Consider the following 20548-nt stretch of genomic DNA (forward strand, 5'->3'; position numbering starts at 1 on the left):
AACAGCCTGGTCAGAAAAGTCTTTTTCCCACCAGTTTAGTCTTTCTTCACTCTGACTGCTCAGGAGGTCCCTGTTCAACAAACCTCATTTAACTCTTACCTTAAATCCCATCATCTCCACAGATGCAGGAGTCTTCTTTTTATTTAGATGCCGGCAGACACTCACATGACTCTTTGTCAGAGGCTGCTCACAGTCACATGCTGTCTGCAGACTACAATTCCCAGCCATGCCTGAGGTTAAACCTGACCCCTCACAGACATGCTGGTTCCCCAGCACTTACAGATGCGCTTTCTGGTCCTGCTGATGCTTTTGTGTCCTAACAAGTACATAATGATGGCGATAATTATCTGTGTTACCTAGAGGATTTAGAAGAGGATAGAGGTCTGTGCTTGTTACGCTGAGTGAAAGTATAGTTTGATCCAAAGTGAGGGGCACAGCTTCTATGCACAGATCGATGTCTGCAAGCACAGCAGCTGTAACACATGAGAGTAAAAACCCGTCAGCCCTTAGGCTGAGCACAAGACCAGTGCAGATGTTCTCACGCATCGTGCCTGCTGCTGGTGAAATTCTCTCTAAAATCACTCCTTGCCCTCCAACCCAGAGAGGAGTTATCCAGGTGGATAAATGCCTTTGGAAATTTATGACCAGGACCTTGCCAGAGTTGGAACCACTAAGACCTGCTCTTTACCTCCAATTATTGATGCTGTTTCTAGGCATCCCAGTGGTTGATCCATACCCCATTTGGCAATGCACAGTACAACAAAAACATGGCTCCTGTCACCAGGATTTTACAGTCTTCAGCTTTCTTGCTAGTATTACAGACTGTATGGAAACATCATTTAAATCCTGGGGGCACTTGGCCTACAGGTCAGGTGGAGGCAGAATGGGAGCAAGTCAGAATAAGTCATTCGTATGGGTGGGAGAGGTTAGGTGCAGCCTGAAGGAACGGTGATACAGATTGCTTTGAAAATGGAAAGCCTAAATTAGCCTGTTATTTGATGATGGCAAGTGTTTGATAATGATAGCTAGTAAATGTGTAGGGATGGTATGTTTAATATTCTGCACCCTAGAATGAGAAAGGATTCTAGCTCTCCTGCAGTTTAATGTTTTTAGTGCTGGATGGTTCATAGGTATTAGATTGTGTGTGGAGGAGAGAGAATGAATTTGCAGGTGAATTTGCAAAAATGAGCATATAGCAGGATACTTGCACATAAAGCCACTGAAGCACCAATCATTCAGACTTCCTCTGGTGAGATCTATCCATGCTCCTTTCCTCCTACAGAACAATCATTGTCATCATCATAATAATAGTAATTGTAATAGTAACAACAACATATAGTCCTTCCTACTGCACTTTTCATCAGTGCAGAAATGCTCAGAAAAACTAATTTCAATCATTCCCATTCTTCAGAACTAATAAAGGGAGCCAGCCAGCACAAACCACTGTCATTTATTGGGTGCTTTCAAACAGCTTAGCCTTTCCCTACTTTAGAAAATCCAGGGATCCCTTTGGAGCGTTCACCTAGATTATACAGGTCAGGTGGGGAAAATGTCAGGATGCTGATAGCAAATTTAAGAGTCACAACCCCTTCAAATCCTTAACACCTGACAGAAATTTTTCTTAGTAGTCTTGAATGTAAGAGGTCATAGTGAGGGAATCAGAAAATCAAACAGTCCCCATAGTTTTTAGGACCTGAAGTGCAGCTTCAGTCAGTCTGAGACTATTGTGAGAATATTGCTTACTCATTTTGTTCGGAGCATCTTGCATTCTTTTGCCTATATGCCACTGAGAGAAACTGCAAAAGGGTACATAGTATGTTCCCTCAGGTCTCTTCTTGGTAGTGAGATACATATTGTATGACATGCTTTTGCTCGTGCAGAACGTTTTAGGACTTTCTTATGCTTAATGCAAGTTTAGTTGTATGCTAAGGGCTTACTGCCCATGGAGCCACCCAATATAGTGGCTTTCCCCACATTATTACTGTCTATCCTTGTCTGCCTATTTTCTCCTGCTTGCACTAAGGTGCAAGTTTCTAGATTTAGTAGCCTTCTTTTTATTTCATTGTTTTTCAGTACTTAGTTCAGTGGGGTCTCAAGTGCAATGAGTATAAGAGGAATGAATAGTACCATGAGCACAATAACCAAGTCATGTACAGAATTAAATACAGCACTCAGAGCTGTATGAACAACTATCAGTTCTCCCTACCGTAGCTTCGCAACTCACAAATCTCTTTTAACTCCTGCCTCATTTTCCCATACTTTTTTCCTAGATTCCTAGATGATTTGGCATTATCTGGAATGGGACCTGAATTAAAACCTCTGGTCTTTGTGCACACTACAGCACTTGTGTGTTACTAGCTACCAAGCTGCCCTTAAAGAGGAAGCGTGGCTTGTTATGTTTGGATAGGTTCTATGAAAAATAAATATATTTTAAAAGGCTTATGGATATGAATTTGGAGGAAGTGACTGCAATGTTACAGTGGACTTTAGGTGAAATGGACCTTGCATCCCAATTACCTCAGCCATGTGATTTCCTTAGTCTTATTCATAAACAAGGCTAGTGAGTACTGTTTGAATACAAGGACTTGCTTCCTTAGAGAAATAAAACTTCAAAAGATTTATGTGCATTGCTTTGGTGTTGGGGATTTACTTAAATTACTTCCCATTTGCCTTTGTTTTTTTGCAGGATGCATTAATTTTCTTGCCTTTTCATCTGTGAATGTAGTCATTAATGAAGCCACAAGGGTGTGTCAGTACAACAGCCTGAATGTTCCCCAGAGCCACAGCGTCTGTCACGGTGGGGACACGCCTTCTCCTCCTGCTCCTAGTGCTGCACTCTGTATTCCCATGCTGAGAGAGGTAAGGTGAGGTGGGAGGACAGTGTCCTCATCCATCTGGTGGGAAAACAATACCATGTGTTACAGCAGGATTAGTGGGGTCTGGAGAGGAAGAGCGTGCTTGGGGATGTGGTTAGGCAAAGGGAAAGGGACAGTACCAGGGTGATATGCATAGAGGAAAGGCTAAATGCAGACAATCGGTCAGCGTTGGATTTGCCTCTTTTCACTGATTTTCATCTCCTCACCACCACCTGTCATGAGGTAGAATTGGTTTAATCTGAGTTTCATGGAGCTATACAAGGCCTATGCCACTGCTTTCAGTGCTCAGCTCTCCCTCCATGCCTGATCCCTGGGAATTTTGCTGGTCTTTGTTGACCATAATTCCTCACAACCCTGGTCCCATAAAACATCATGCATTCAGCCATATCTGTATTCTTGTTTTACATTTTCCTTTTTCCCTTGTGTGAGAGACTGAAATGTCAAATGATTGCCTTAAAGCTTGCTTGCTGTGCTTTGAGTCACTGGGTGGTATAATGCCTCGACCATTCATCAAGGACCAGCTGTGGCCTTCGTAATTAGTCTAAGGAATGTCACCCAAGGAAGCAGGAGTGTATAGAAGGATGCACCCTCCCCCTCCCTTGCAGTTGTATTGGCAAACTCCTTAGATAAGCCTCAAAGAGGGGGAAATGTGACTGAGTGAAACCAGGTGTTTCTCATCAAGCACGAGGACCGCTGATCACTGGCACCATTGTATAAGCCCCATACTTTGTGGCTCTATTGTGTATGCCACATGCCATACATGCCTTGCAAACAACTCTGTGACTTCACCAGTGAGGAGGTGATAAGAACTGATAAGAGGTGATTATTTTTGCCCCAGAAGCCAGATGATTGCTCAAGAAGCATGAAGTCAGCAGGTCTGTGGGAACTGAGGCGAAAACAAAGGTGGGCAGGGTGAGCATGACCACCAACTCAATTGGAGGTGGTGCACCCTCGTATATTCACCCTCAATGTATATGCAGAACCCATGCTCCACCTTTTTGCTCGTCTCTCGTGGAAATGAGTTTGTGGAATACCTGCCTCTCTTTGTTTAGTATGCAAATCAGCTGATAAAATGAGCTTAAAAGGTGACAGAGAACTTTGCTGTGTGTTCACCCACCACCAAAGATCTGAGGACCAACGGGATGCTGCTGGATCCATGGTGGTAACTATTCTTGCAACTCTATTCTGGATGCTTGCTTGATTTCTCTTTTCCCTCCATTCTGTCCTATCACTACCCCTCTTCACTTTTAATAATAAAAACTAGTTTGTGTGTATGGCATTTGACCTCGTTTGTGTCTTAATCTTGCTCTTGGGATCATATCGAAACCTCCCCCAACATTGGATCAGGACACCTTGGATCTGGCAATTTGTTTTATTTCCTCCTTACATACCTCGACTTTCTCCATTACAGCTCTCTTCTTTGGCCAGACTGACCTTCTCCTCTCTTTTTAGACAGAGTGGCTGTACAAAAAAGCCTGTACACCTGGACAAAAAACCCTGTAACTTTGGGCTGCTTCATTCCTGCCGTTTTCTGTTTATGGCAGAAGCACAGCTTCAGCATCTGTCCTGCACTGGGTAGCAGAAATTATTATACTGCTAAAATTTCTCTTTAAATAATGTAGATGGGTCAAGGCTGTTTCTGTGGACTAACCCTGCATATTGCTTCTGCTTCTGGCTACAGATGTCCTAGCTGGAGATCAGAACTTTTGGGAAGAGCAGAAGACTTCACTGTTCCCTGAACTGCTGTCAAGTGTCAGTGGAGTTTGCAGAGGCGGGCAACAGGACAGTGCTGCCAGCAAAACGCTTGGGATGGGATGCTAGCTGGGCTAATGGCAATCTCATGACTGTGATGTACCGTGATCTATGGAGCTGCTGCAAAAATACGGGCAAGAGGTGACATGTGGAAAGGGCTCCAGACTCCCAAAGTTTCGAGGCATGGCAAAGGCAATAAGAAGATGCATTGGTGTTGGGACCGGATTAGGAATAATAAAAGGTGCCTTGTACACCCACATGCATTGCAGAGTGGTATGTGTTGGGGGAAGTTGGTGGTGTTGCAGGACATTTTATATGTTGCAGCCATTTACACAGCAGGTAATTTGCAATGCTTTCAGGGTCATGGGACTAGAGGAGATGGTCTGGGTCATCATGTGCTGTTCGCTGCTGTTGCAGGCCCACTGTCATTCAATCCCTATTGTAAACTGATCTGTCTTTATCTTAAAACTAATAAAGTCTCATCCCCTGACTACAGTTGCTGGGAGGCTGTTCCAGAATCTCCTTCGTCTGATGGTTAGAAACCGTCTGCTGATTACTAGCCTAAATGTATTCATAGTTAGCTTGCATCCATTTGTTCCTGTGCCAACATTTTCTTTTAGCTAATATAATTATTGTCTCTTGTTGCTGTTTTTGCTCTGATGTATTTATAGAGAGCCGTCATACCTCCTCTCAGTTCTCAGTTTGCTAGGCTAAACAAGGCATGCTTTCCTAGCTCCCTCCTAGCTGGTGGCCTCCTCCTTCCTCTCCCCATGCCAGGAGCCTTGCTCTGCACTTGCTCACATTGAATTCTTCCCTGAAGCTGGGTGACTGGTAACAGATGCAGTTTGTTCAGAGGTCTCACCAAGGTCTTATAGAGTGACTCTAATACTTCCCTCTCTCTAGAGGAAATGCTCTTTTTTTTTTTTTTTTTTTTTTGTGAGGACAGAAGAGTTGAGTACTTTCTTAAAACCTTTGGACACAACTTGCTGATAAGATGTTAAAAAAAAAAAAAAAAAACAGCAAGAGCCAGTCTGCATTATAATTTTCCCTGTAGTCACAGGGAAATATGGCAAACAAGGAACATACACAGTTTATTCCTGGCCTTTTGGGGACCAGGACAGAGACTGCTCAGGTCTAGGTTTACTCTGACTGCAGCACATGTAATGTGGAGGAGGGACTGTTGTTTCAGGTAGGTAGCAGTCTGTCATATCACCTTGCAGGGTGGGCCACCAACATCACGCTGGAGGCTTTGGGGTGCTGATCATGTGAGGCCTGGAGCTGACCTTCATCTTGTGTCGTTTTTCCAACACACCCTAGCTAATGAAAGGCTGTACGATCTTTCTTCTCTTCTTTCTCTCTTTTCCTCCCTACACCACTTTTTCTCCTGATAGACAGGGTGTCAGTGGATGCTGAACATGCATCTATGATCCTTTTGCTGCTTAAACACAGATAGTCCTTTTACCACTCTCCATGAACTGGCCAGCTGCCTGCTTGACCCACATTTTTCTGAGATGATACTGGATTTATATTTAGGTGGGTACCAGTTTTAATTGTCTTAAATAAAAATTAACTGTTTGCTATATTCTACAAGACAGATCACAAGACTTGTAGCATCTGTGAATGGAATACAGGATGAAATTGCAGAAGTAGGAACATGAGAGATGGTTATAACATTTATTAGAGAGAGGATATTTATGCTGGTCATTTGGCTTGTGTGTGCAGGGGCACCCATCGTGGTGGAAAGACCTAGGAGTGCTGAGACTTTCTGGGAATCATCAAAGGAAAGAGAAACTACTACATGGAGCCATCAACCCACCCTTCCCCAGCTATGTAAAAGCAATTAGACCTTGGCCTTGGGGTAGATAGAGCTGGTCAGGGATACAGTGACTTTTTTGTGTGGTTCATTAGTGTTTGTTCACAAACTTGCTTAAAGAAGCCCCACCTCTCACTGTGCCACAAGCTGAAATAAATATTAACTCAAGCTCACTTTTCTGGGCTACAGGAGAACCTAAAAATAAGGACCTGTGGCACTGCGACATGGTATAAGAGAACTATCTATCTAACTGGGAAGTCTGCAGTCTGGACCGCAACTGAGCTAGTGCTGGTAAAAATGTAGGGGTAGAAGGCCTCTATAAAATGAGTTTTAATAATACTTTGCACCAAGAAGACAGGAATCATAAAGCTGAGCTTAATTTTTTTGTGTGAAGACAGTATCAGTCTGAAGCATGAGTTAAAACATGGGGTAAACTTGCAATGAAAACATTTTCTGTGCAATCCACATCAGAACCCTACAAAAGAAGCTGACGTGCTCAGGTGAATCAGAGTGGAAGCTCTTTCAGCTCATAGCTCACTGTAACCATGCAACAATATTTTGAAATTTCTTCTTTTCTTCCTTTAATTGTTGTCCAGATGGAAGTTGAGGGTCTTCAACATTGTCTGGGGATGCTGAAACTGTGACAATCTGAGAAGCAGTTTTGACCAGCCTCCCAGTTATCCTCAAATCCCCACCGTGTGCCTGGGCTGTATACTGATCAGTTGAACACTATGCAAGGGAAGAGAAACTGTTCCCCCACGAAGTGTTGGTCCCAAATAAGGCATACAGGTCTATATGCCCCACATTTACTTTGGTGAGAAACCTGGGGAAGAATTTGTTTTGTAGTTAAGGTTTCAGACTGGGGGAGTCCCAAAGAAGTAAAAAAAGCTGTTGTTCATTTCTGAGAAGGATATAACAGTGTACTTACGTAGAGAGATTGTATCAGTGTACATCCCAGTCATAACTCATTTCTCTTTTTAATAGTACCAGCCTGCTAAGGCTATTGAATATTGGTGCTGCACTTGAAGCACAGAAAGAATGGGATGTTTTACAGTCCTAAATTCAGTTCATGGTTAGATGTCTCAGGTAATGGAAGCTTTTAGCGCATCACTTGAGAGACCGTTGTATTGTCTGCTAGATTTCATAAGCAAGGAGTTTTTTTATTTAGTTGAACTGCTTGCTTTTTCTGAGGAAATAAAAGACCAAATAAAAAGCAAATCTGAAACCTCCCCCACTGAGTCTATTTCAGTTGTTGCTGTTTTCTTCACATTTTCCTCCTTGGAATGCATGAGTTTCCAGTTGAAGGAACCTGAAGAAAAGATGATTATTACCAAGAAATTTGTAAATTAGCACAGTGTTCTAGTAAAATGAGTGAGGCTGGGCTAAAATCTCTATATATTTATTTGAATCATTCTATATTTGGATTTAGCAATCCTATTACCAAGCTGAAGTTTAGGACTCTTTAGATACATTTGTCCTGGAAACAGCACTGGTAAATTATAAGCTCTGATAGGTGGGAGGATGAGCATCTAAGATCAAACAAGGAGAAAAACAACAGACATTCTTCCTTTTCTGTTAAGTGTGTTTGCATATTTTCAGCATATTCAACAAATGAATAGTTTCTGTGAATAGCAGTTAAAGAGAAGCAAAATGCACCAAGTATGGGATGTGGGATGTGCTGTTTTACAAATCGATGCTATGCCTTCAGCAGGAGTTTTCAGTTCAGTTTAGATCACCTCCAAAGGAGGAGGAGAGAGCGGTTGAGTCAGACAACCAGAATAAGTCTATGCATGGAAAAATCCCATATAAAGAAAGATTGAAACATTTGTGAAGAGATGAAGAAGAGAAGGGATGGGAAATGTACAGCATATAAGGTACAGTGCAGGAGAACACATGACCACTAATCGCTGGCTTTTATGAAACAAGAAGAAAGTAGAGTTTAGTGGGGAGAAAGAAGACTGGTAAAAGGAAGCTTTCTTCCATATGACAAAAAAAGGCAGTGGAAATCCCTGCTTTCATGTTTCTTGGAGTCCAGGAGCACAGCTTTAAAGAAGGGTGGAAATTTCTGTGTTAATTCTAGTGTAATTACTGTAGTTGCAAATGCATTTTTTATTTAAACACTGCCATTCTGAAAACCAGAGCACTGCCATGTTCCAGAACAGAAGTCAAATTTGGATTCTGAGAACTTGTCAAGAAATGCTCCTGGGAGACAAGTGATGACATAAATGTCAACTGCAGCATTTCTTAAATGTTCCTGCTCCAGTCATTGCCAGCAATAATGTCTCAGCGATATCTTTTGGGCTGAACGTGGGTCTACACAACATTATATTCTGAAGACATCCAGCACTGAATTTTTCACCGTATTCTTCTCTTTACCACAGCTAAGTTCACAGTTTATGTACGTATTATCCTGTGCTGCTAAGCTAGTGCTACCTGCCAAGATTTACAGCATATTTCCTTAAGCTCACATAGCTACAAAAATCACCAGATGGCAGCAGAGTCATTTCTGATCTCCTCTTGCCCTGAACTCCTAGTCACAGCGGCATGCTCTGGGGTGCTCCTTGTAGTCACAGTTCCCAGCTTTGCCAGGTATGCAAAGGCAGCTATACCTATGAGAAAGTATTTGCCTCTTCCTCAGCAAGAGATTTATGTTCTCCATTTGGTGCGTCCACAAAGACTGGGTTTTAAGGGATGATTCTCTTTTTTTCTCCAGATTCCGTGTTTTTCTCCAGAATTGTCTCAATTTGTAGCTTGAAGACGCTGGTATATACACATACTAATGGCTGCATTTTTATTGTATGTTATATGCTGCCAAGGTCATGTAAAGTAACTAACTTAGCTTTGACTAAGAGTAGAGACTCTCTGGAACCAACAGAGGTTGACTCCATGGCTCAGGGATGAAACTGGCTAATACGAATCTTGTTAATGGTGCTATTTGCTGTTGTTCTACCATTGCGGTCAGTTTTGCTCAATAAAATGCTAAAAGTAAAATGCTAAGAGGAGAGAAATACCTTGAAGGACTGCAAAATTCAGAATAATTTTGGTCTGGAACAATGTTCAAGTTTCCCAATTTGGGAATTTCCCATAAAAAGGAATAATTCCTAGGCAGTTTCCCAGCTACAAACATTAGACACTGAGGCTCCGTAGCAGCTTGACGGATGGGTGCACAGACAGGAAAGCAGCCTGGCCAGTGGTGTCAGTGTTGTTTTGCCTCCTTTCCCAAGAAACCTCACTGAACTTGAGCAGTGTTCAGGAACCATTCAGATGTCAGTGCCAAAAACAGGAGAAAGTTTTGTCTGGTAGTCAGGATATGGCCTCTGTGGGTCCAGTAGCTCCCTTCCTGCCTGCTTCAATGACAAGCTGAGCTCTAGGGCAGGAGGAAGAGGGAAAGGTTATTGTTATTCTTCTGACTTGCTTCTTTTAACAGAAAAAAACCAAAAAACATCCCACACTTTTATTCCTCCTAGAAGAGCTCCTTTCAGTGGAGTTTTAGGTCTGAAAATGGATCAAGGCAACTGTGTTCAAACCTACTAGAAAGGACATGTCTCTTGTCATAGATTTTAAAACCACATTTACCAAACTCTTGCAAGATCATAAATGCTGCTGTCCTCAGCAAAAGGCAGACAGAGGCTTCTAAACTCAGGGTTGTCAATCATGTTCCTGGATAGAGAATTCCAAGGTCACCTGCTATGTAACCTGTGAAATGACTGATTTTTTTTTTTTTTTTAAATTTTATTTATTTTATTTTTTTTTTTATTGATACCAGGGATTGGTGTATCTGTAAACTTTCACAAGACTAAGGGCTTAATTCTTATTCCCACAAGTGTCCCTATTACAATTTGGTGGTGGAAGGAATCCCCCAGATTGGTGCTATTCTACCCATTTTTAAAGCCTCCTTTACGTGGCCAGAGTTGTGGAAAGGTAGTTAAGTAGAAAGAGAGACCATTTTATGTATTTGCACACCCAGACACTCAGATGTTTAGGGCTGCAGACTTTCACTTCCTCATTCTGCCTCCTACTTAACTTTCTCCATGCTGTGCTCTAGCAGGGATTGAAGTTTGAAATGGACTTAAAGAGAAAATACATGCTCTCTTTTACTATGAGCACATTTCAAGGGGAAAATGGATTATACTTTTACTGGACTGAATGCATTCAATTGCAGCAACTTTTATTATTTTGAAACAAAGTTTTGTTATTCAAACAAAAGGCTAAGTGTTACCCACTATGCAACTCTAAGCATTTTCCTATAGATCATTTTTAAAATAGCCTTTAGGATTTACTTGACTAAATCAAACCTCAGGAAGGAGAAGCTTGTGGAGGGAAAATCACTGCATTAGAGGTGATAAAATGAGAAATGAGAGAGATGAACATCAGTGCAAACTCATCAGCATCAGAATAAACTCAGAAATAGACATTCAACATTTCCATAATGCTGTCAGTTGCTACTACAAAGGCAGGGATCTATTACCTCTGTTTATACTGCTGCTAACCTAATTTATAGCAATTTATTCTATAAAAGTAGACAGTAACTTGACTGGATGGGAAAAAAAAACCCTTTTGCACTGAAAATAAAAATGATAATGCACATAATAGATTTCTGAAAATAAGTTGAATGGCCAGTTAAAATGCAAGGTGAGTTAGACATATTTTTAGTAAATCTCAGCACGAATTACCTACTTTCATATGTGCATTTGTAGATGGATCGATAAAGGGCAGACATGGGACATTTACTTAGTAAGATTGGATGGGCCCAGGTTAGCTCACCACTTTCAGGCTTCTTTATTTTGCTGGGTTACATGGGGAGGAGAAGGTGAGAGCAGAAGTGGGCACAATGCCCTCGGGGCTGAAATCAGGTGCCTTTTCATGATCAGCATTATGAGAAAAGGATCTGATACAGCTTTGCCCCAGCAAAAATGAGCAACTCACATCATTTCTGTCCAGATGGCAGAGAAGATAAGAAACACCAAGCTTTCCACAGCTTTCAGTCTAAGGAGGTGTCCATAAGATATTTTGCAGGCAGATGTCAGTATGTTCTGCTCTTTCTCCAAACCAGCTGACACAAGCTCAGAACCAGAGGCTTGTGCTAATGCCCATCCCTCAGCATGGTGTGTCTTAGCTCGGACTCAGCCCTGTGCTCACCACCACTGCTCCATGTTGCGTCTGGAGATGATTGCATCCTGTCAGATTGGCTCCAGAAGAAGTTAGCATTGGTTTGCAAGATACCATGAAGACGTACGTAGAGATGTTGGGATCTCAGCCCTTTGGGTGAGATTGCATCCCAGCTTGTTAAAGCTCATGGCCCGGCTCATTCAGACCTGTTCTGCTCTCAGGCAGTGATCCTTGGTCTCTTCATTCCCTGAACAGGAGTCTGGACCTTCTCTGTACCACACAAGCCTCTTGGTGACAAGCTTGCTCTCCTTAAGTACCTTTCAGGCCCCCTTAGAAGTAGTTCATGAGCCTCTACGGGTCCATAAACCACAGGCAGAAAAGCATGGCTCTGGAAAGTCTAAGGGTAAACATGTGCTTAAATGCTTTGCTGATCAGAGACAGACTGCTGGGCCTTGGTGGCTGCCTTGTGACCAGAGTTATTCCCTTTATGACAAGAAGTTGATCTTCAAATTGAGGTGGAACATTTTCCTGTTGCAACATAACCTGTTTTTGCAGGGGAAAGGAAAGGAAAGGAAAGGAAAGGAAAGGAAAGGAAAGGAAAGGAAAGGAAAGGAAAGGAAAGGAAAGGAAAGGAAAGGAAAGGAAAGGAAAGGAAAGGAAAGGAAAGGAAAGGAAAGGAAAGGAAAGGAAAGGAAAGGAAAGGAAAGGAAAGGAAAGGAAAGGAAAGGAAAGGAAAGGAAAGGAAAGGAAAGGAAAGGAAAGGAAAGGAAAGGAAAGGGAGAAAAGGACTGGCAATAGTTTGTGGTAATCTCTGCTCAGGATTAAAATAGCTGGGAGCAGAGCAAAATTAGCAGTACTGTCACTGCTGTGCAGATACCACCAGGCTTAAATAAAACAGGGGATGAGGTAGCTGAGAACAGAGCTGCATGGACCAAGCCATAAAAGGAGAGGTGTAATGCAGAAGCAGCAAGGTCTGGCGTATCTGGTAGTGACTCTGGGTGGAGAGAGGCATGAGAAGTTTGCACGATACCTGATGTCTCCAAGAAGCATCCCCAGCTTTGCCTGTGTCAGTGTCTTGGGATCAAACCAGTGGTTGACCTACTTTGTTGATACTTGTGCTGCTTCAGATGTGAGCTTAGTAAAAATGATTGTTGATAAAACAAAACAGGACCGTGTTCAAATGCCAAACTAATTTTTTGTGCTTCAGGCCCAAAATGTAGCATCATACTAACTACTATGAAGAAAATTATCTCTATCCCAGTCAAAACCAGCACAACCCCTTAATTTGCTGCTACTGGAGGCTTATCCAACTGCTAGCCACAAATTCTTCCTGCTGCAGGACTGTGCTGTATTATGTTGCTGCTCTACTCAAAGGGAAAAGAGAAGACAAAGGAAGCACTGAATTTAGAAGGACTTTTGATTTAATATTTCAAAGCTTTACAAAAGGCATGGGCAGGGGTCTATGTAGATTCCTCATTCTAAATGAGAGTTTAGATTTAGAAAAACAAGCTGTTGATTCACTGGCTCAGGTCTTTGGTTGTACAAACCAGCAGGACATTGATTTATAATCGGTGAGAGTCTAGGACAGAGTCTGGTAGCCCACATCATGAGTAAGCATACAAAAGGCTCTATGAATGCAAAAGGATAGTGCTTCTGGTCCATATTGGTTTTTAGCTGCTTAAATACCACCCAATTCAGTGGGTGTCAAAGGATTAATAACTTTGAAGATCTGCCATCTTGCACATCATTTAAAACTTCCTAATGGGGTAAGAGAGCACAGACAAATTTTCTGAGGTTCTGCCTACCTCAGTGCCTGTGACAGTCTTTCCAAATTCATACTATCAAGCAGACAGCACTGGCAGGTGCAACAGTGTTGTGGGAAGGAAGGGAAATCTCATTGTGCATGGTAAGAGATGACAGGTCTAAACCACAGTGCCTTATGAAACATGATGTCAGATTGGCTGTGGGAAACAAAAAACAAGACTAGACAGGGTGAGGAGTGATACTGGAGTAGTGAGTGTTGAAATGTGAAGGAGCGACATGCATGGCAAGTTGAAGACTTCTCAGTGTACTGTATGTGCCAAAAAGAAAAAAATGGTTGTCTATGATTTCAAGCCTAATTGCTGGTCCTTGAGGGCCTCAATATAACAGTTTATTATTAATGTGAAAGCAAGGGCTTGCTAGGAAACATGGTTAAATAAAGTTTTGAACTCTGAAAGCTTTGATCATAAGGCTGATTTGTGTCCGCTTCAGCCCAACTTCAGCCCAACTTACTTAATGTATAGAATAGCTCATGACAGCATTTTTGATAGTAATCATATATAAACCTGGATTTTACTTTATTTGACCACCCATAATAGAGAAATTAAGAGTCAATTATTAGTGCAAAGTAACGTATTCAAACACGACACATACTGCACTAGTCAGCCATGCTGCAGATTACAGACAACAGCACACATTGCATTCAAATAGCTGCATTGTCAGGTCTGTGGAATTCCATGGCGTTTGCCTTCAAGTGCCGTTCTGAAAAGCAGGCTCTAAAAAACTGTGTGGCTCCATGTTTATTGCATTGGTCTCGTCCTTATCAGATCACACTGCTTAAAAGAAGATGCTTTCTTCCTTCTATTTGCCAGCTCAAGGTGGGATCAGAGAAGAAAGATGGATTGTTCTTCCATGTCAACTCAAAGAGGATAAATGATACATAAATGATTTAATCCCATTATGTTTTCCACTATGCTTGGGCAGCCCTCATTGCCTCACCCTGTAACACTGCTGCTGGAGCATTTGCCACAGTATTTGGTTTTTATAGAAGCTAGCTTTGCCTTCCCTGCTCAGTGTCATTTAGGTTAAGACAATTAGTCCTGAAATGAATGGCTGCAGTGCTGTAAGCTGCGTTTCAAGGTAAGGCAACTTGCAGATCAGTTGGTCAGTTTACAAGCTGTGGTATAGCCTCCTTCTTTTGATGTCTGTTCTCAAAGGTCTGTCCAGCCTCAGACTCCTGTAACTGGGTAAAAAACACTAGCAGACACCAAAGGGTACACATCTGCTTGTGCTTGCATGAATCAAAATCCCTTGCTAACAGATGAGAGGGGAGACAAATGAAGTGAGACATGGGGTATTGAACACATCTGTCAGAATTGTCTGTGAGAAAAGATGAGTACAGTTTCACTGCAGTGTGATGTGATACTTGTTCCTTTTCAGTAGCTGCTGACTGGGCCTTCTGCATCTCATCTAGTTTTCCTAAGTAGCTGCCTCCTACCCTTCCTCTTCTCCTTTCTTTCTCCTTCTTTTATGCAGTTTTTCCTCTTGGTTTGGCAAGGTGGCATTTATGGACATGTGCTGAGACTTTGTCTCTGTGCTCAAAAAAGGTGTCTTCAGGAGACAGGACAGAAGGGACCGGGCAAGAAGAAAGACAGCAGGAGGTGTGAGCACTAATGCAGCATGGTGTCCTTGGGGTTTGTGCTTTGTGGGGTGATAAGTTCCACCTCAAGGTCTCTGGTTGGGGTGTCCTAAGGTGTCTCTTCCTTATGGATCCTCTCATCTCTGTGAGAGCTGAGCTTACTCTTGAAAGCTGTTTTTCAGCTGTGCTATTCAAGAGTCTCTCTCCACCACTCAGACAGCTTTTGTTCACTGACTTGCTGAGACATAACAGTCTCTGACCCTCTTTGTCCAACCTGGTTGGTAGCACAATCAGCATGTTTGTAAGTAATTTGTGTGAAGGCAGGAGGACTGGAACCTGATGGTTTTATTAGTCTTTTTTATTAGCATTATTTCCATGGAAAAGCAAGGTAACAAGTGCAGATCCAATGAGTTTTCCACCAGCTAAGGAGATGGCTTATAATACTGATGCATCTGGTTTCTTCTGATGTGTCCATGGGTCTGTTGATCTACTCTGTAGACAGTCTGCTAGGAGATGCTGGTAGTGAGCAGCCTTTGCTTCTCCCAAGTGGTCTTCCCAACTGCTTGCTTGTTTTCTTCCTAATCCACCTTGCAGTGAGGCCATGATCTCTTGTGGGATCCTGTCTACATTATATTAACAGAAACAATTACACTTCCTGCTTTAATTAACAGTGAGCTGGGCCCTCCTTCCAAAACTGGAGGATGAATTTCCCTTAACTGTAGTTGCACAGCTCTCACTGACTTTAAGATCAGACAGGTGCATGATAGGAAGCACCCAGCCTCCTTCAGTGTTCCCACATGTATTGCCATGGGGAGAGAATCTTCCTCACTTTCTTCTGAGAATGAATTGCTCAAATTCTTCCATAACCTCTAAGGGAGAGGAATTAACTCAGAAATAAACACTGCCTTCAGATACAAGCTGTTTATCTGAGTGCTGAGTAGGGGCTTTTTACAGGAACACCTTAGGAGGTACTCCATCGCATGCTTCCCCTCTAAAGCAAGCAGTCAAGTGGTGAACCCTCCAGCAAGAGACAGTGATACAGCTTAAACTAACCTACTTAGCCACCCCAGCAGCCTTAAGCAGGTTCCCCTGACTGTTGGCACTGCTTTGACACAGGGAGTCTCTGCCTTTGCTGCATTGCCTCACATCTACAACCCTGATGGTCAGGTGGGGTTCAAGGACTGCTGCCTTTGCCAGTATCCCCAGCTGTGTGTGCTCAGGCTTTGGTGGTGATGCTCCCCTGCCTCTGTGCTGGCTGTGCAGTCCATAAATGGCCTTTGATGATCTCCATCACTGCTCTTGGGCCTTGACAAGGTCTTGTTCTTGTGAGTGGCAGTGGATTAGCAGATTAATAGTAACCTAGTAAGAGGGAGGTCACCTGTGAGGTAGTCACAAAGAAAATAATTATCCTTTCCCTTATGGGCAGTTTAGAGGAAGGTGGGAGCAAAGGATACTTTCTTCCTTTTATATAATTACGAGAGAAACAGGGAAAACAAGAGCCCCTGCTCTGCCTAAGCAGCCAGAAGGGCAGATGGATGTGGTGGGGGCAGAAGTGGCAGTTCTCTCCTTCCCCATCCCCATTCTCTGTTAAGGACAGAAAGAAGGAAGAGGAGTCAGTGCCCAGAGAGGACACTGCTGATGGCCCAAGGTGGTGAAAACCTACCTGGAGTCTATAAGAGACACAGGAGGGAAGAAGTGAATAGTCGATCGTGAGTGGAACTAATGAGGCCTGGTTTCAATGCATTTTTGTCTCACAGATGATTGTTAGTCCAATTGAAACTTTTCATGTGGTTGGGGCATTTATAAGGCTTCTCATCTGTGTGGGCTGTCTTGAGTCTAATAAGCTGTGAGTTCAGCCTGCAGACTTGCCCTCATTTGGGACACAGGAACTCTGTCCTCTACCTAGACAGCTCCCTTTTTTTTTGTGAAAACCTTTTATTTATGCCTGTCATGCAGTGAATTCAGCTAAAATTGTACAGTGAGCTCAAGTGAGTGAGGGAAGGAAAGGCAGACAACTGAACAGACAGACACACACACGTGCATTAACACCTCTGCACAAAGAACATAGTTGTGTGAATCCCATTTCCTTAGAAAATCTACATCAAAATGTCTGAATTTTCATTAAGTGGAAGATGGACTAAAACACCCTGAGAGCCTTGGGGGGAAGCGAAGGACTGTGCAAATGGTATGCGTGTTTTTTATTGTCCAACTTCCATCACTGTTCTAGAGAAGAAGAAATGCCACACATGATGCCTGAAACCTCCTGCTAGCATCTACCTCCAGCTTCTCCCCTGCAATTATCTTTTAAATGGAAGAAAATTGTTTTCTGCTCTCAATCTCTTACTGTTGTTTTCTTCTTCACCTTCTCCTTTTTTTCATAAACATCATGAAAACATCACTCAAAAAGGAGAGAGTGGAGATTAATTAAGAAACTTGTATTCCAGTTTGAGGCTTTCACTGATAATCAGAAACTGCTTGAGTTGTGCTTTCAGGGGTTTGTAATATGAACAGAATCTCTGGATAGGGAGACAGGCTGTAATTAATTTCTCTCTCCAGGATGATTACAGATATAAATAGTAAAACAAAGACAGGCAAATATCAGCAGAGGTGCCCACGTTGCATGTACTCCCTCGTAATGTTGCTCAATACCAGATTATTTTCTACTCAAGGTCAGTGGTTCACAGAATGAAAAGGATATGGCACTGGATTTCCAGGAGGTCACTGTTCCTGGCCTTTGCCAGCAAAACACCTGATAATCATTGCTTTCAGCCACTTTTCCAAGTGTCAGGCACAGCAAAGAAACTTTCTCTTCTCATTCCATCCCTGCACTATCAGAGACCTGTCCAGTGGAGGGCTGGCAGCAGAAACTAGTTAAGCTGGGTTAGTTTGAATGTTAGTGCAGTAGTATTTGGGGAAGTGGGAAGCTGGGAGATGAAAGGGAAGGATTGGCAGAAGCCTCTAGCTGCTTTTCAGCATCTCAGGTTTCATGGAAAAAAATAAATGCCTTGCTGCCAAGGCTCTGCAGCAAATTTCAAAAGAAAGAGCAAGTCTAGTGTTGCAGAACTGAGCAAGTTTGCAGACAGCCTGCAAAAGTAGCTGTGGTATATGGATGATGCCAATTTGTTTCAGTACATGCCATATCTACAGCCAGCACTGACACTTTCAGTATCTTCAACATGAAATGCTTTGTTGCTGAATAAAGCCTGGGGATAAGAGGGAGAAGCCCAGGCTTACAAAGGTTCATGTGTTCCTCTCAGACAGACCAGTGGCCTGGGCAATGCTCTGGGCTATATGCTGTAAGATAGCAGGGGGTAGGGCTGGGGAGAGAACATATCCTTGCTTTCATGTCCCATGAGGATGGGGAGATGTAATGTTCTGGAAATGTGGCTCTTCTCTATGCCCCTTGGTCCAAAGCTAGGGGAAAGCCAGTGAGATAACAGCCAGCTCTTTCCTAGAGCTCTTCATTAGCAGCCATCAATGTTTTTTCAAAGCAGGTCAACAGCATCATTGATTGTTTTATAGAGAAGGACAATGAGGCATGAGAATACACAGAGCAATGCACTCACAATATCTGCTAGCAACAGATACTGTGTTTTCTATGACTCATATTGTGTCTGACCCAAGAACTACAGCTTCCTTTAAGGACAAATAAGCTCAAAAGAGCTAAACTATGAGCAGCTTCCAAAGCAAGTTGATGCCATAGCAATGAAAACTGCTGCCGTTGTTCTCTCCAGGCTTGTCCACAGCAATATCAGGTTCCAGCTCTGCATGCATGTTGGTAGTAAGAATGAGGGGATAACTCACTTTGAAAGCTTTCTTCTGGGGTTTAGGTAGAGATTTTATCAACTTGTTCTTACACTGACAGTCTGCCTAAAATAAAGGACTTTGCTTTGAAAACAGGGACTCCGGTATCTACTTTTAAATAAGCAGAAAAGAAGCAATAGTCAGGGACTGGCTGAATAATGCAGCAGGCTCCCTTCCAGAGGAGAACAGAAAGGATCAAGCTGATGGTGGGTCAGAAATTGTTTGTCAAGTGAAGAAAAATGTAGGCGATATTGAAAGATCCAGAGAAGGTCAATGAAGATATAAGTGTCATTGAATTTATAGATGACGAGAGATCGCAGGGACTCTTTAGCCAGAAATGATGACTAGTTAGAGAGATACTTGTCTGAGACATTCACAATGATTAAAGATGGAAAGTAAAATTGATTGCTCCTTCCTTTTTTTTCCTTTTTTTTTTTTTTTTTTAAACTGTGTCCTGCAACATAGGAACAAGGGGTCACTCACTGAAATTAAAGGGCAGCAGATTTAGAGCTGATAAAAATAAATCTTTCTTCTTTTAAAAATGCTGCATGTAGTTTATCCATGGAATTGATTTTAAAGAGGCTGGAATAATTTCACAACCCTTTACAACAGTTGTGGCTACCTGAGGCAAGGCAAAAAGGGCAAGTATCGAATCTCATGCTTTGGGGTAAAACCTTAAAAATCCTGTTCTTGAGGCAGGATGAACATCTTGTCAGAGCATGGCAGACCCACCCCTGTGCACCACTCTTTTGCGAGAGGTTTCTGCCTCATTGTGGAGACATCTGAAGGGAACATGAGCCTCAACTGAGCTTCCCTCATTCCCAGGGGATCTTAACAAAAACTCACCTTCGTGGCTGCCCTAAGCCATGAATTGGTGCACCCTGTGCCTCAGCTCCAGCAGAAAGGTGAGGGGGGTGGCTTCTTTAACCTGATACAACTCCACTGGCAGAGCTTATTTGTCAGTCCATAGTTATCTTGGGCATTATTATTTATGCAGTGATTCTTTTGCCTTTCCTCTGATGCAGCAGGGACAGGGAGTTACAACACTAGGGACACCAGTGCTCAGTTCCACCACTGCCAACCTCACTCCGCAGTATGCTGCCAGAGCAGAAAATGGCTGCAGAGGCAGTGGAGCAGCATTTCTGCAGCCAAGGACTCAGTCAGGGTGGAAGGGTGAGCACAGGATGGGAAATACTGTAAGTCTTGGATTGGAGCGATGTTAATGATGTACGTGCTGGTTTGCAAAGCACTTGTGAGAATCAAACATTATTGTCAGACTGACAAGATGAGCCCTCTGTCAAAGAAATAAATACATGCCAAGCCCAGTACATGGCTACTGAGTGCTCTCCAGAGTAACTGGGATCTTGGTTCAGAGCTGAAGCATGGATTCAGCTCTCACATTTATCTTAGCCTTGTCTTTTCTTAACCAAGGTAGCAACCATCATGTTTTGTTCTTTGGAAAGAGATGGATTCATTATTCATTGGCTGTGAAACTCCATCTTCTTGGGAAAAGAGTGAACAAAGGACAGGTAAAGCTGCAAATCTGCTGTGACATGAGTCCCAGGGTGATTCTGGCAAGGATGAAGAACTCGCCATTTCAACAGCTGGGCCCTAAAGATAAAATTACAGCCTTCTCATGTGCCATAGATACCTCACAGAGAGGGACTGGGCTTTCATTTTCAGGGCTGGGATTCAGTTTTGTTTGCAATTCTTTCTTCAAATGAAGATGGTGATGGAACACATATGGTTGTTTGAAAGAGATATTGTCCTCTGGCAAAACACAGATTAGAGAAG

Source organism: Strix uralensis, chromosome 5, assembly GCF_047716275.1.
Source record: "Strix uralensis isolate ZFMK-TIS-50842 chromosome 5, bStrUra1, whole genome shotgun sequence".
Lineage (NCBI taxonomy): Eukaryota > Metazoa > Chordata > Aves > Strigiformes > Strigidae > Strix > Strix uralensis.